Raw genomic sequence first — 17,388 nt, forward strand, 5'->3', positions numbered from 1 at the left:
AGCATTATACAGTGAGTTAGCAAACCTCGTGCGCTTAGAGGCAGCCCTGCCCAGTCACAATATTGCATACATCGCTACGTTTGGTTTGCAAAACTATTAAGGATTTTAAGCTTGAATGAAGCTGGCTTTCACTCCTTTTCCCTGATGTGTCTGTTCCAGTGTCATCTGACGACAACACACTGGGAAACATTCCCGGCATTTTTCCCTCACAGGGAGTTTCCAGTCATAAGCTTGTGTACGACACTGCTGCTCTATTTTTTACCAATGTCTTAAATTACAAATTTAAGGAGTGTTTACAATTTCAGAAGTGTTGAACTGTTCAGATTTTTTTAAGTTAGTGTTCATGTTTTCTAAGAATTCACGTGTTCGAACACAGGCATGGACATTTTGTAGTCTTTTATGACCTATTTAGTACATTTAGGAGCAATACAAATGCCCCACCCCCTCATTCCTAGCATCCCTAACTTGTGCCTTTGTGATGATTAATCTCACATGCAGACTTGGCTGGGTTCAGGAATACATGGAGGTCCAAGGACAGCATTACTGAATGTCAGGTGAGGCTTTGTGTCCTAGGTAGGGAAGACTGTCCTCAAAAATGGGATGGACCTACCTAGTCAGCTGGAAGCCAGGGGGAAAGAAAAGCAGAAGGCAGGCAGTACCTCTCTCTCAGAGCTGGACACTGGCTGGCACCCCGCCTTGGACATCAGAATCCAGGGCTTACACCCGAAGCCCCTCCTCCAAAATACTTCTGTGTTTGGTTCCATTCTTTTTTCTTTTTTTTTTTTTAATTAACTTGAGTATTTTTTATTTACATTTTGAGTGTTATTCCCTTTCCCGGTTTATGGGCCAACATCCCCCTAACTCCTCACCCTCCCCTTCTTTATGGGTGTTCCCCTCTCCATCCTCCCCCCCCATTGCCGCCCTCCCCCAACAGTCTAGTTCACTGGGGGTTCAGTCTTAGCAGGACCCAGGGCTTCCCCTTCCACTGGTGCTCTTACTAGGATATTCATTGCTACCTATGAGGTCAGAGTCCAGGGTCAGTCCATGTATAGTCTTTGGGTAATGGCTTAGTCCCTGGAAGCTCTGGTTGCTTGACACTGTTGTTCATATGGGGTCTCGAGTGTTTCCATTCTTTTTTTTTTTTTTTTCCGGAGCTGGGGACCGAACCCAGGGCCTTGCGCTTCCTAGGTAAGCGCTCTACCACTGAGCTAAATCCCCAGCCCTGTTTCCATTCTTTTAAAAGAGACTTTTGGCTGTATTTATTCATTTGTGCACACATGGGGATAGAGGACAACGTGAAGAAGTCAGTTGCCCCCTCCCACGCAGTGGGTCCATCGGGTCCCACTCAGGATGACGAACTTAACAGCAAGCACCTTCCTTGCCTTTATCCATCAAGCCATGCCATGGGGTCATTCTGGGGACTGCAGGAGAAAAATGGGAGATGGGTGGAGCCCAGGGTGGGACTTCAAAGCACCCCCTGCCCCCACCCCCACCCCAGCGCCCCCAGCAGTTGAGATCAAAACCGGTTTTGAGCAGAACTGCAACCTGGAAGGAAGCTCAGGAAAGCTTCCGTGGGTGCTGTCCTATGGGACACACTGGCTAATACAACATGCTGGGGACCTTGGAAGAACAGCTTGTCAACCTCGGTGGACTCCCAAGTTTTTAACAATCTCCACAATGCTGTTTGTTCTCTGGGTCGGTACCCAACAGGCTCAGAAGTGTAGCCGTCTTGTTAGTGCTGCCTCCGCTGTTGAAAGACTACTATTCCTTCTAGGCTCCGCCCCACAGTTACCTAGCAACAGCCAGGTATGCCTGGCTTACAATAAAAGGGGCTGCTTGTCTCCCTCCTTGCTCTCTTACTCTCTCTGCCCCTTCTCTGCCTGATCCCTGGTCTCCTCCTCCCCCCTCTCCTCCCTTCCTAACACCCCTTTCCATTCCCTAAATAAACTTTATTCTACACTATACCCGTCTTATGGCTGGTACCTCGGGGAGGGGATACTTCAGCATGGGCCCGCTGAGGCACCCCTTCTGCATCACCATACCCAGCCCTACAAAACTTACCCTGGCTCTCCTTCCTTTTTTATAAAACACAACTACCTCCAAGCGCTTGGCAACTCCCAGTCTAAACCATGACCAACAGGAAAGTCAGCGCTCGCTCGTTCCTTGATGTCTCCTCCTCCTCTGTGGCTGCCTGTGCAATCTCCTAGCCCGCGATGGCTGCCAGACTCACCAGACTCACGACTGCAACCATCATTGTTAGTCAAGGGAATGTGTTTTGCAAAGTTCCTCCTTGAGCTGCTTTTGTAGATTCCTACTCTCCCCACTTTCAAAGCTTATTATACATACAGGCCCTGAGGTAACAGATTCACTCCCTCTTCTCCCTACCAGCCAGGAAATCAGAGACAGCCTAACTGCAAGCAGCTACCGTGGACCACCTACTAATCACATGACATAGAATCTCCCCGTTCCCCTGAAACCCCACCCTCAGTCTGCCCAGCATTCTGCGCTCTCCTCAGGACACCCACCATGGTGCTGTCCGCCTGACTATAGAGTTAGTAACACTTCAGATTGTTACACCCCAGTGTTCTCCTTGAGCCCCAAACTCAAAACCTTTCAGTATGCCCAGAGGGGAGCAAGCACTCGGAAGACTGTGCTTACGTTAAGACGGAATGCAGAGTCAAGCTTCTCTCACGTGAAAACTTGCAGAAATGCAACATTAACTTAAGGTTAAAATAAGGCTGCAAACGGAGAAATGCCTCAGCAGTCAAGAGTACTGGCTGGTCTTCAGAGGACCTCGCTTTAGTTCCCAACACCCACATGCTGGTTCAAAACCGCAACTCCAGTTCCAGGGGCTCCAATACATTCTTCCGGCCTCAGTCAGCAGACACGTCCATGGTACACAGACATACATACAGGCAAAACACTCATGTGTGTCATTTTTGTTTTAATTATTTCAAGTAAAGGTTGGGCCCTGAAAACTGCTGAGGAATGAACAGGCAAAAACTTGAGCATTCTGGATAAAAACACTTTGTTTTGTTCTGCCGGGTTTGGTGCAGCTGCCTATGGGATTTGGGGGTGGTGCTGTTTGGGAAGGTTTAGGAAATGGCTTTGCTGGAAGAACTATGTTCCTGAAAGCAGGCTCGGAACTTTTTTTTTTTTTTTTTTTTTTTTGGTTCTTTTTTTTCCGGAGCTGGGGACCAAACCCAGGGCCTTGCGCTTCCTAGGTAAGCGCTCTACCACTGAGCTAAATCCCCAGCCCCAGCCTCGGAACTTTTAAAGCCACACTGTAGGTTGGTTGGACAGTAGAGAGTGGGGCGGGGACAAGGTTTTTGTAAGGCAGGAGAGAGGAGGAAGGAGGGATCAAGATGGAGTCCTCGAAGGAGGATGGTTCAGATTTAGGTGAACTAGATTGATTTTACCTTGTCTAGGTGGGCGGTTTATGCCTTTATCGATTGGCACTGGATTTATTGTGTGGATGAATTGTGGGTTGAGAATTTAACACATAAATCTAATTTTTAAATTACAAGGTTCTGGAACTTTGGTTTTTACCAGGCTAAAGAGGACAGTGTGAGGAAGAAATGGCTGAGTGGCAGTTTGAGCCTAAGGATCTGGTTCTGTTGTCCTCACATACTGAGAATGTTCAGGGCTCGCAAAACAAGGTGTATGTATGTGTGTGTGTCAGGCATGGTAACTACTGCCTGGGGGACCAAGCTGAGAGGGTGGCTTTAAAAGGAGACAGCCAGGAGTGGGCGGCTTGCAGAGAGTAGCAGCCAGAGCGAGCAGATCCCGCTCACGGGAACTGATAGAAAACGATCCTTTTTTAAATCTTTACCGCAACACTCCCAGTTCCGTTTTCCTGCTTCCTACTGTTATCTGAGATAGGAGCTTTGGTCCCTGCTACCATGACTGCCACCAGCTGCCACTATTCCCTGCCACGATGGACTCTTACCCCTCTGGAATGGTAAACTTTTCTAACAAACTTTTATAAGTTGCCTTGGTCGTGGTGTACCACAGAAACAGAAGAGCAACGCACTGTCCTGCCTCCTGTGCGCTGGGAACACAGAGCACGCCCTGCTTGTGCAGGGCTGGGATCCACCCCTGGGCTTTCTGTGTGCCAGGCAAGCAGTCTACCGGCCGGGCTACGTCTGCAGCCCCATTTATCTTATCTTGATAACAAAAGGATACAGGGACCCGAAATTCCATTTGGGGTCATTTCGAGATATGTCTGTCGTCCCTTATGAGTCACCCAGCTTTATCCATGTGTGTGCTGAGACCCACAAGAGTCAAGTAAGATCCCTTGTCTAGTTCATGGAACAAAAAATGTGTAGCAGAGCCGTTCTCCAGATATGCAAGTCAGTGTTTTCTCCATGTGATACTGTCTGCCCCATTCTAGTTCCAGCTGGCTCCTCTCTGGGGGGTCCTTGACAGTCATCTGTATGTTGTCTTCTGCTCCTTTGTGGGTTCTTTTTTTTTGCACCTGTATTAGGATTCTCTAGAGTCACAGAACTTATGGGATGTTTTTATATGTTAAAGGAATTTATTGTTATGCCTTACAGTCTGTAGTCCAACTCACCCAACAATGGGCAGTGTGAATGGGAAGTCCAAGAATCCAGTAGTTGCTCAGTCCCATGAGACTAGCTGTGTATGCTGGTCTTTCATAGACAAGAGTAGGTTCCATCAGACATGCTGGCAAGTAAGTACAAGCAGTCACAAAGAATGGATCTTCCTTCTCTCAGTGTCCTTATGTAAGCCTCCAGCAGAAAGGTGTGGCCCAGATTAAAGGGACCTGAATGTGGAACTTGCTTTGTCCCAGGCTGACCTTGAACTCCGAGTTCTCCTTGCCTCAGTCTGTGGATTAAAGGCATGCACTACCTTGCCGGGACCTAAGCTTTTCGTGGCCACTATGTCTCAAGATCTCCATGTCAAGATCCAAGTCAGAAACCTGTGTCTTCCAGCCACGAGATCTGGATCACAGGTGAGCCCTCCATTTCTGGATCGTAGTTCATTCCAGATGTAGTCAAGTTAACAACCAAGAATGGCCATCGCAACAGCCTTCACCCCTTTTCTTCTACCCTTTTAAATCCTTAACACTAAGAGAGAGAAAAAAAATAAAAAAGGAAAGTAAAGAGAATAAACCCAGGGGTCATAAAGTGAACAAGCCAGAGTTGGGGTCAATCTGAGGCTGGTGGGAAAATTCCACCACAAACCTCTGAGCACAAAAGACCCCTCCCTTCCAGGAGGAGTAGAGCTGGTTTAGTTCCTGGAACAGCTATCAGACAAAGCCATCTGTGACTCCTCAACCAACTCCCTAGGAAAGTCCCGGACGGTCCACTGACCACGAGTCAGTTTGAAGGTCTCTTCGCCCCACGATAGTACCCTACCTAGTCACCATTGTTCAAACCCTGCCCCAATTGTTTGAATTCTGCCCTTATCAAAGGTATGTAACTCCCTGTTAGAGCCTGCTCAAGGTTGTCTCCCTCTCGGCGACCCCAACATGTTGGAACAATAAAGCTCCCCCTGCTCTTGCATTGATTGCCGCCTCCGTGAGTCTCATTCAAGGGGTCCTGGAAGAAGTTCAGACCTCACAAAAGGGGGCAGCATCATTATTAGACTACTGTCTACACATTATGGCATTGTGTTCTTGGGGGCAAGTTTGATCTTTGCCATCAGGATTACTTAAACCATGACCAACAACAAACAACAGCCTCTTGGGGCCCTAGCATTTATGTACCCTCTGAAAAGCCCCCAGAACTCCAAATGTCACACAATTGCAGAAACTCTCCGCAGCTGGCAAAAATCACACCCCTCCTAGAGCACAAGGCAAATCACAGTCAGTTGCCACGGTCAGTTGGAATCAGCTCCATATCCCACACCTGCAACGGAACTGAAAACACATTCCCATCATATGTCTGTGTGGAAACCACCAAAGCTCCCAATTGTTACTACATCAGTTCTTGCACTGAGCAAGCCCTTTGGCAAAAATAAACTATTTCCTCTCCACCCACACTTCGGATGCAGTAGACAAGACAGCAGACAAGACATTGCAGGTCAGCAGGTCAGTCATGCTCACCTTTTATGACAAGGACTTCAGTGCACTAGGCAGACACAGTCGTCCTGGCAGGCTCTCGCAGGAATTGTCTCGCTAGGGCAGCCTCCCACTCTCCTCAAGCCCAGGGCCTTCTCTTTAGACTAGAGCCATGAAGGCAGGAAAGTGGAAAGAGGGCCCATAATATTTTTTTGCCTGTCCCTACTAACCTCAGGCATACTCACCCTCTCTCTTTGAATTTCTTTTTTCTTTTTCTTTTTTTTTTCCTATTTATTATGTATACATCATGCAGCTTTCTGCCTGCATGTGCACCTACAGGCCAGAAGAGGGCATTAGACCTCACTACAGATGGTTGTGAGCCACCATGTGGTTGCTGGGATTTGAACTCAGGACCTCTGGAAGAGCAGTCAGTTCTCTTAACCGCTGAGCCATCTCTCCAGCCCACGCTCTCTCTTTGAGAAAAAACCCGCTGTAGCCCAGGCTGGCCACAAACTTATTAAATGGCTGAGAATGACTGAACATACAACTTGAACAATTATTTCATATGTGTGGGATGGGTGGATGGGTGTGTGCACTGGTGTGCATACACTGGGATAAGCCTGCAGACAGCAGTAGATTCCAGGAATCAAACTTAGGTCATCATGACTTGCGACTTACTCCTTCTCACGGTGAACCATCTTTGTGACCGTAATCTTGAACTTCCGGTCCTCTGATTGATTGACAAGCATCCCGAGGCACCACACAGACACGGTCATCCGAGCAGGCTTTTCCAGGAACCGCCTCACTGTACAGCTCTCAGGGTTTCTTAGCGGCAGCACACTTATTCTCAGGCTCCCCCTGCTTTCTCGATAGCTGGACTTCATCCTCTGACAACAGCCGTCTGAGAATCTCAGCTTCAAGTCCCGCCCTGCACTGCTGCGGACTGGAGGTAGCAACTCTCCGGAGCCCCCTGCCTATTCCATTCCGCCCCCTCAAAAAGCTTCTTGTAGGTGTGTAGGGGGCTCTAGTTCTCGTTGTAGCACACACCAGAACCCAGGCTTCCCACGTCTGTGAGACTCACAGTGATCCCACACCCACAAGTTAGAGGTCGTGGTCCCTGTGGTAGCCATGAGTTTGCTGATCTGAACCGGACCCGGGCTGCCTGTGGCCCTGCTAATGCTGCCTGCCGCTCAGTTTTATCTCCAGCTCTTCCTCTCCCATCAGCCACCAGGGCCTGTCCTCAAACCTGAGGCCCCTTGACTGTTAGCTCTCCTCACCTCGCTACTGTCCATGCTCTGCTGGCAGGGGGTCAGGTCTCACTCTCAGCCCGTCCTTCTCACGCCTACGCTCAAAGGATTCTGTTTTGCTGGTTGCCGTACTAAGGAACAGAGAAGAGATGAGAGATTGGGATGCAGTAGGAAAGGCACTTGCTCAGCATCACGCTGCTTCTGAGAGGGACAGCGGGAGCCCTGTATGTGCACAGCAAGAAATACATCCCAGGATGTTCCTGCCCGATCCAGAACTGATGCACAGAGACCCACAGTGGGGAGGAGCCATTCCAGATATCTACTAGATGTCTCGTCCTCTGTGATGGTTAGTGTTGTCACCTGGACAAAATCTAGACTCTCCTGGGAGAGAACACCCAGGGGGTGCCCTTATGTTAGTCTTAACTGTAGGCAGGACCTAGTGGCATAGGGGTCGGCAGTGAGCTGGTGGGGACCATGAGCTGAGCTCCAGCATGCCTTTGTTCATTGTCTTCTCTCTGTAACATGGGACCAGTTATACCCTGTAACGTAGGGCCAGTCACTACAAGTTCTTGCACCATGCCTTACCTTCCCAACATGGTAGGCTGTGGCTTGACCTATGAGCCAAAGTAAACCCTTTCTCTTAGAAAGAATTACAGTTTATTTTCTCACTTGCTTTTGTCAGAGTATTTTATGGTAACATTGGGGAAAGACACTAAGGCATCATCGTTCACCGAGTTCGGATCTCGGAGCTGTGTGGAACAGTATTCGTCCCACCCCAGCGTTGAGTGTGCGGCTGCGTACATTTCCCCACGCCTTTTCGTTCTCGCGTAAACTGCAGTTCTTTCACTTTCGGTGCCGTACAAGTTCCAGTGTGTGACAGGGGTGCTTTAGGTCTAGCCCACTCTCTTCAGGTTCCCACTTGGGGCAGGCACTTGGTCTCCGGCTGGTGGCACCATTTTGAGACACTGGAACCTTTTCGAGGTCGAGCCTGGCTCGAGGAAGTAGGTCACCACTAGAGGGAGGCATGCCTCTGAGGTCCGTAGCCCTGCTCCAGGCTCAAGCTGGAATCCGCTTGTCAGGCTCCAGACTCTGCAACATCCTCTGCCATATACATGTCCCTGCCACCACAGAAAGAACTGCCCAGCTACTATTCCTTCCCTATGGTGGATTTGAAAGTCTGCTCGTAAAACTGGAGAGAGGGGGAGGGAGAGGGGAGGGAGAGAGAGAGAGAGAGAGAGAGAGAGAGAGAGAGAGAGAGAGAGAGAGAAGCTTTCTCCTCCCTCTTGTTGGTTCTGCCAGATTTTGGTCATAGTAGCACAAAAGTAGCAATTCTGATAACTATGTATTTTTTTTTCTCTTGCCAAATAAATTTAGGTTATTTCTGATTATCGTTTTTGTTTGTTTTGTTGTTTGGGCTGTTATAAATAACATCAAACAGCACTGTGGCAATTGCCTCCCTCTGTCATAAGAGCACTTTGCTGCGGTTTCCTGTAATTTCCAGCGTGGTGCTTGTTATATACAATTTTCCTGTCGCTTTTGCTGTCCTGAACTGAGTGACAGTCAGGCGCAGTCAGAAGCTCAGGAAAAGGACAGGAAAGGGGCAGCGGAAAAGGATCAGGAGGCTGCCACCTAGTGGTGACATGTCACAGCTCACGAGCCTCAGAGATACCATATCCTATGCTGGCCTGACCTCCAGTGGTGGATTAACCAAACCCTGACCCAGGTTTTGGAAAAGTGAATAAACTTTAGTATTTACAGTTTAACCCTGCTCCCCTACCACGTGTAGAGACTAGCGCCTCTGGACTCCCACCAGGAGGGTACCGGAGCAGCTCTGCAGTGACACCGGAAACAGCAGAGTCAGGAAGCACGGCTCATGTGGCTGGTTGCAGTTAGGGCTTGTGTACCCAGTCAGTTCACTTCTCTGACACCCATTCACTGTGGAGGCAGTGGTCGTCTCTGTAGTTCTGACATTTCTGCAACACCAGGATCCGCGAGGCTTCACTTTGAGACACAGAATCTGGTTTTCTCAGAAGACTACAAAAGCAGCAGGATTCCTCTGACATCAGCCCCAAGGAAAGAAAGCATTTGCTTTATCTCCATGGAGACCTGGGACAAACAAATTGCAGGTAGACCCAGAGCTGGCCCTTCAGATCACCATGACAACAAATGAATGGAAAGATGTTGATAGACTAGCTGGACACACATTGGTAACAAGGACACACTTGGGACGGATGAGCAAACTCACACACAAACACACGGAGAAGGGGGAGGGGGAGGACGAAGGGGAGGGGGAGGGGAAGGAGGGGGAGGGGGAGGGGTACGAGAGTTTTTAAAGTCCTTTCAACCAAATCTGTTGAATCTGGAATTCAGTTGGTAGAGTACTTGCCTAGGAGCTACAAAGCCCTGGATTCAATCCTCATACCACATAGACTGGACATGGTGGCATATGCCTGTAATCTCAGAACTCTGAAGGTAGAGATGGAGCGTCAGGAGTTCAAGGTCTTCCTCAGCTTCATGGCAGCGAGTTTGAGACCACCAAGCAAGCAAGGTAAGGATCTATTCCAAAGAACAAGATACTCATTGTGGAGCTTGTACCCCTGTATACTTGATATAATTATATATTCAGGAAATGGAACTTTCTGACTTGAAATGAAATCCAAAATTAGCCCAGATACAATTCTTTTTTTTTTTTTTTTTTTTCCTGAAGCTCTTTAAACGTATTCGGCCGCCGTGGTTACATCCAAGCAGCTGGTTTCGCTGTGGTTGCTGTCGCATCATCACACTTCAGGGCAATTAATATTAAGAGCTCAAGGCTCTCCTTAGGACCCATGGAGTGGCAGCCAAGTCTGACTGGCTCTCGGGAACAGCAGGAGTGAGAGATTGTCTGTACCCAAGTCCTGCTTGTGCACAGTGTGAGGCTGTGAATCCCTCCCACAGAAGACCGCTGTGACAGTGTTGTAACTGTCACTCAGAACTGCCAGTGGCTGCCTTCAGTGTGGGTGGGGCAGGGAGGAGGCAAGCCTCAAAGCACACCTTTGTAGCGTTGGGTCCTGCAGTGCTGAGTCAGCAGTGAACAAGCTCTGCAAGCTCGCATGCGCATGCGCTTAGCCCTTAGCCCTCCCTGCCCTACCACTGTTTATCCTCTATGCGCTCTCCCCAGGCCTCTATTCTCACCAGTTCCCGGGGCTAAACAACCTTCCTTGAGACCAAAGAGAAGGCTAAAAAAGGAGACACGTTATGTCTTACAGACGTTAAAATGTGTTGAGCTGAGCGTGGTAGTGCATGCCTTTAGCCCCAGCACTCAAAAGACAGGTTTCTCTGTGAGTTTCACAGTTCAAGGCTACCCAGGACTGCATAGTGAGACCTGTCTCAGAAATCTAGACCGATGGAGGTGTGCTTTCCTCTGTAGCATAGCACAGGAAGACCCTCACCCTCACTCTGTTTCTTTTTTTTTTTCTGACATGTTTTTAATTGCATTTTTAATTTACATTTTAAATGTTATCCTATTTCCTGGTTTCCCTTCCAGAAACCCACCACCATCCCCCCAAGCTTCTATGAGGGTGCTCCCTCACCCACCCACCCACTCCCTCCCACCTCCCAACCCTGACATTCCCCTATACTGGGACATCGAGCCTTGACAGGACCAAGCGCCTCTCCTCCCATTGATGCCTGACAAGGTAGTCCTCTGCTACATATGTGAATGGAGCCATGGGTCCATTCCTGTGCTCCCCTGGGATGGTGGTTTCGTCCCTGGGAGCTCTGGAGGGTCTGGTTGGTTAATAGTGTGTTCTTATGGGGATGCAATCCCCTTCAGCTTCTTTAGTCATTTCTCTAACTCCTCCGATGGGGACCCTGTTCTCAGTTCAATGGTTGGCTGCCAGCATCCACCTCTGTATTTGCAGAGCCCCTCAGGAGACAGCTATATCAGGCTCCTGTCAGCAAGCACTTCTTGGCATCAGCAATAGTGTCTGGGTTTGGTGGATGCATATGGGATGCATCCCCATGTGGGGTAGTCTCTGGATAGCCTTTCCTTTGGTCTCTGTTCCACACTTGGTCTCTGTATTTCCTCCTGTGAGTATTTTTGTTCCCCCTTCTAAGAAGGACTGAAGCATCTGCACCTTTCCCTTTCTTCTTCTTGAGCTTCATGTGGTCTGTGGATTGTATCTTAGGTAATCTGAGCTTTTGGGCTAATATCCACTTATCAGTGAGTGCATATCATGTGTGTTCTTTGTGACTGGGTTACCTCACTTGGGATGGTATTTTCTAGTTCCATCCATTTGCCTAAGAACTTCATGAAATCATTGTTTTTAATAACTAAGTAGCACACCATTGTGTAAATGTACATGTTCTGTATCCATTCCTCTGCTGAAAGGCATCTGGGTTCTTTCCAGCTTCTGGCTATTATAAATAAGGCTGCTATGAACATAGTGGAGCACGTGTCATTGTTATATGTTGGGGCATCTTTTGGGTCTATGCCCAGGAGTGGTATAGCTGGGTCCTCAGGTAGTGCTGTGTTCACTTTCTGTTTCTAAGAGGGGTGCCTTGGGAGAATGGAGATCAGGATGGAGAGATGCTAAACTCTCACCAAACTGTGTTCCTGATCAGAAGCTTCAAGGAGTGGCCTGTGCGGTGGCGATAGACGCACCAGAGCTCGCCAGCGGTGGCCTTGTTAGAGGCCCACGGTAGCTGGAAGGGAACAAACAGACTAGGCCTATCAACAAGAAGCTCGACGGTGAAGACCATTTTTTATGTTTGCAGAGTGATATTCCACTGCGCTAACAAGGAGAGAGCACAGCTTGAGGGTCTGCGGATCAAGGTTGTCTGACACAAGACCTCAGACCGGACATAACCTGGGGATCACAAGGGGAGCCTCTGAGCACCTGGCCATCCTTGTGCCACTGTTGAAGCTACTGATCTACACATGGTGGCTGGAGCTCCTTCTCACTCCCAGGATCACAGAGGCAGGAAGAAGAGCAGAGAGAAGTCACAAGAGGCCATAGTAGCCAGTGGTGCTCACTGCAGGGGGAGCTGGCAACAGAAAGTCATCTTCACTGACTAGGGATGCTGGGGCAGCAATGGCCTTGAGGAGCCTCAGAAGAGCTGTCCAGAATGCTTGGTCCTCACTACAGGTCTAATTGATTATCTCTGCACAGCCCAGCCATCAGCAGCTTTGTATGGACTCAGACACAGTGACAGCTGTGTGAACACATTTCCTGAAAATACCTCGAGAGGCAGAAAGAAAGGGTTTTCTCTATTTGTTTATCCTTACTCTTTTGTTCTTGTTGTTTTCCTAGATGGGGCTTACCTGCGTAACAGATTTGGCTGTCCTGGAACTCACTTTGTACACCAGGCTGGCATCAACCTCAAAGAAATCGGCCTGCCTCTGTCTCCTGAGTGCTGGGATTAAAGGCGTTTTCCACCATGGTCAGCTGCTTTTACTTTTTAAACACTTCTTAAAATATATTTGAGTGTTTTGCCTGCATACATGTCTGTGTATCATGTGTGGACCTGGGGCCCACAGAGGGTCAGAGGAGTTTGTTGTTAGATCCACCCCCTCCCCCTGAAACTAGAGTTACAGATATCTGTGAGCCTCTGTGTGGGTCCTGAGAATCAAACCTGGGTCCTTCGGGAGAGCAGCCAGTGAGCTGTTGAGCTGTCTCTCCAGGCTGGACACTGAACTTGTGTTAGACCTTGCAGGTGAGTTAATAATGTGCCTTGAGATCATTTAGACCATATACTTACCAGGATTTCTACTTCACGCCTTTGATTCCAAGACTTGGAAGACAAAAGCAAGCATATCTTTCTGAGTTCAAGGCCAACCTGGTCTACTTACTTCAGGATAGCCAGGGCTACATAATAAAACCCTGACACTCCCCCCCCCCCAAAGACTGTATATTTAACCTACTATTTTACCATGTGCTTAGCCTGTTTAAGTTTGCCTTCAAGAATGGGGCGTAGCCAAACTTAATCCACCTTGGGTTTCCCATGCAATGAGATTCTACAACTGAAACCAAATGCACAGCTTTAACCATAAGTTATATAAGCTTGCACGACCAGGACTCGGAGGGGCGTGTGTGTGTGTGTGTGTGTCTGTGTGTGTGTCTGTGCATGTGTGTGTATGTGTGTGTGTATGTGTGTTATGTGTGTGTGCATGTGTGTGCATGTGTGTGCGTGCGCATGTGTGTGTGCATGTGTGTGTGCATGTGTGTGTGTGCATGTGTGTGTGTGTCTGTGTGTGTGTCTGTGCATGTGTGTGTATGTGTGTGTATGTGTGTTATGTGTGTGTGCATGTGTGTGCATGTGTGTGCGTGCGCATGTGTGTGTGCATGTGTGTGTGCATGTGTGTGTGCATGTGTGTGTGTGTGTGCATGTGTGTGTGTGTGTGTGTTGTGGTAATGATTTGCTGAGGATACTCCACAGGTTAAAAACAACCTTAAAGCCAATAATGACCATAAACGTTGGAAGCGACGTGTGGATGTAGGTTGGTAGCATTCATTTGTGTTTGTGAATGTTCTTCTGGATCAATTGGGCACGGTAACTTCTTCCCTTGCAAAACTCTGTTACAGAGGGCTGTAGCGAACCCCCATGCTTCCTGAAAACGGCAAGAACCATGAAGCCAGCACAGCTGTTTGACACAGCTCCAGCAAGGCTGAGCCGGATGCTGCGATCTCTGTCGTTCTGTCCCTCACTTTTACGTGTTGTGCTCTGTGCGTGGTATTCTTGGGAACTTTCTGCATTGTGATTCTTTTTTTTTTCTTTTTCAGAGCAGGGGACTGAACCCAGGGCCTTGCGCTTGCTAGGCAAGCGCTCTACCACTGAGCTAAATCCCCAACCCTGTGATTCATTTTATATCTGAATCTTTTTAGGAAAGTCCTAAACTTACTATCACTTCTGCTTTTAGGGGAATAACTTGATCTGGACTTATTTGGACATGTCCCTTATGCTGTGGAAATCGTGATAAGGAATTTCTAAATAAGACCACGACTCCAGGAATCTTCTTGGGAGATCTGCCCCTAAGCAAACTCAAACAGTATAGTTGGAGCAACGGAAACTAGAGAGAGTTGAGAAACTCTGACTGGCTAGGAAAATTGTTAAGAGATTCAAGCCCTACTTTTACAATATACTTAAAGCTCTCTCTGAAGTGTAGTTTAAAGATCGGCTTATCCAGGGTATGGCCCTGGAGGAATAGAACTCAGTAAATGAGACAGATTAGCTAAAATCAACTTTTCCTGCTTCACAGCACAAATGATAAATGAATTTAAGTAAAAGGAGTTAGGTGTTAGCATTTGCTATTCATAAAACCACCAGTTCAGGTATTTTCTTGTTTGGAGTGTTTAAAAATTGCTAATACTGACAGCCTGAAAGCAAGCTGTCATATAATAAATGTTTTTGCTTTGTTGGAGACATTGTTTAGATTCTTTGACTCAGAGTTATAGGGCTGATAATAAAAATAAAATGTGGCTTCCAGTCTGAACCAGTGCCCTGAGCAGACACTGGATGCTGGTTCCGCACCCAGTCCCACAACACCCAGAGGAAGCCCGACTCCCAGGTGCTCTAAATCGCTCAGGATCAAAGGTGAGGAGACCACAACATCTGCCACACAGGAAATCCAGGACACTGTGAGAAGACCAAACCTAAGGATAATAGGTATAGAAGAGAGCGAAAACTCCCAACTTAAGGGGCCAGTAAATATCTTCAACAAAATTATAGAAAAAAAAAAAACTTCCCTAACCCAAAGAAAGAGATGCCCATAAACATACAAGAAGCCTACAGAACTCCAAATAGATTGGACCAGAAAAGAAACTCCTCCCATCACATAATAGTCAAAACACCAAATTCGTAAAACAAAGAAAGAATATTAAAAGCAGTAAGGGGGAAAGGTCAAGTAACATATAAAGGTAGATCTATCAGAATTACAGCAGACTTCTCACCAGAGACTACGAAAGCCAGAAGATCCTGGACAGATGTCATACAGACCCAAAGAGAACACAAATGCCAACCCAGGCTACTATATCCAGCAAAACTCTCAATTAACATAAATGGAGAAATCAAGAAATTCCATGACAAAACAAAATTTACATAATATCTTCACACAAATCCAATCCTACAAAGTACAATAGATTAAAAACTCCAACATAAGTAAGGTAACTACACCCTAGGAAAAGCAAGAAAGTAATCATTCAACAAGCCCAAAAAAAGAGAGCCACACAAACATCATTCCACCTCTAACAACAAAAATAACAGGAAGCAACAGTCACTTTTTCTTAATATCTCTTAACATCAATGGATTCAATTCCCCAATAACAAGACATAAACTAATTGACTGGGTATGTAAACAGGACCCAGCATTTTGCTTCCTATAGGATATGCATCTCAGTGACAAAGACAGACACTACCTCAGAGCAAAAGGCTGAAAAAAAATTTTCCAAGCAAATGGTTCCAAGAAACAAGCTGGAGTAGTCATTTTAATATCGAATAAAATCAACTTTCAACCAAAAGTTATCAAAAAAGACAAAGAAGGACACTTTATACTTGTCAAAGGAAAAATATCTACCAAAATGAACTTACAATTCTGAACATCTATGCTCCAAATGGAAGGACATCCACATTCATAAAAGAAACTTCACTAAAGCTCAAAGCACACATAGCACCTCACACAATAATAGTGGGAGACTTCAATACCCCACTCTCATCAATGGACAGATCATGGAAACAGAAACTAAACAGAGACACAGTGAAACTATCAAGTTATGAACCAAATGGATTTAACAGGTATCTATAGAACATTTCATCCTAAAACATAAGAATATACCTTCTTCTCAGCACCTCATGGTACCTTCTCCCAAACTGACCATCTAATTGGTCACAAAACAGGCCTCAATCGATACAAGAAGATATAATAAATACAAGAAATAATCCCTTGCATCCTGTCAGATCACCCTGGACTAAGGCTGGTCTTCAATAACAACAAAAACAATGGAAAGCCTGCACACATGGAAACTGAACAACACTCTACTCAATGATAGCTTGGTCAAGGAAGAAATTAAAGAAATTAAAGACTTTTTAGAATTTAATGAAAATGAAGGTACAGCATACCAAAACTTATAGGACACAATGAAAGCAGTGCTAAGAGGAAAACTCATAGCTCTGAGTGCCTCTAAAAAGAAACTGGAGAAAGCATGCACTAGCAGCTTGACAGGACACCTGAAAGCTCTAGACCAAAAAGAAGCAAACACACCCAAGAGGAGTAGACAGCAAGAAATAGTCAAACTCAGGACTGAAATCAACCAAGTAGAAACAAGAAGAACTATACAAAGAACCAGGAGTTGGTTCTTTGAGAAAATCAACAAGATAGATAAACCCTTAGCCAGACTAACCAGAGGGCACAGAGAGAGTATCCAAATTAACAGAATCAGAAATGAAAAGGGAGACATAACAACAGAAACTGAAGAAATTCAAAAAATTATCAAATACTACTCGAAAAGCCTATATTCGACAAAACTGGAAAATCTGGAAGAAATGGACAATTTTCTAGGCAGATACCAAGTACCAAAGTTAAATCAGGATCCATCTAAACAGTCACATGACCCCTAAAGAAATAGAAGTCATTAAAAGTCTCAACAACAACAAAAAATCCCAGGACCAGATGGGCTTAGTGTAGAATTCTATCAGACCTTCAAAGAAGACCTAATACCAATACTCTTCAAACTATTCCACAAAATAGAAACAGAGGGAACACTACCCAATTTGTTCTACGAAGCCACAATTACACTTCTACTTAAACCACACAAAGACCCAACAAATAAAGAGAACTTCAGACCAATTTCCCTTATGAATATTGATGCAAAAATATTCAATAAAATTCTTGCAAACTGAATCCAAGAGCACATCAAAACAGTCATCCATCATGATCAAGTAGGCTTTATCCCAGGGATGCAGGGATGGTTCAATATATAAACCCATCAATGTAATCCGCTATATAAACAAACTCAAAGAAAAAAAACCACATGATCACCTCATTAGATGCTGAGAAATATTTGACAACATTCAACACCCCTTGATGACAAAAGTCTTGGAATGAACAGGAATTCAAGACTAAATATAGTAAAAACAATA

At 46.4% G+C, this 17,388-nt stretch overlaps 1 long non-coding RNA gene across 2 annotated transcripts; it reads left to right on the forward strand.

Moving 5' to 3' along the window:
* Positions 1–9,593: 9,593 nt before the first annotated feature.
* On the forward strand, positions 9,594–14,674 carry LOC120098255 (uncharacterized). Of its 2 annotated transcripts, none has more exons than XR_005496398.1 (3): positions 9,594–9,820; positions 12,031–12,696; positions 13,839–14,674. It is a non-coding gene; the product is annotated as an uncharacterized LOC120098255 (long non-coding RNA). The 2 variants fall into 2 exon arrangements; XR_010059933.1 differs by having other exon boundaries at positions 12,567–12,696.
* The last annotated feature ends 2,714 nt before the right edge of the window (positions 14,675–17,388 follow it).

The sequence above is a fragment of the Rattus norvegicus genome, chromosome 18, assembly GCF_036323735.1.
Source record: "Rattus norvegicus strain BN/NHsdMcwi chromosome 18, GRCr8, whole genome shotgun sequence".
In the NCBI taxonomy this organism is placed as follows: domain Eukaryota; kingdom Metazoa; phylum Chordata; class Mammalia; order Rodentia; family Muridae; genus Rattus; species Rattus norvegicus.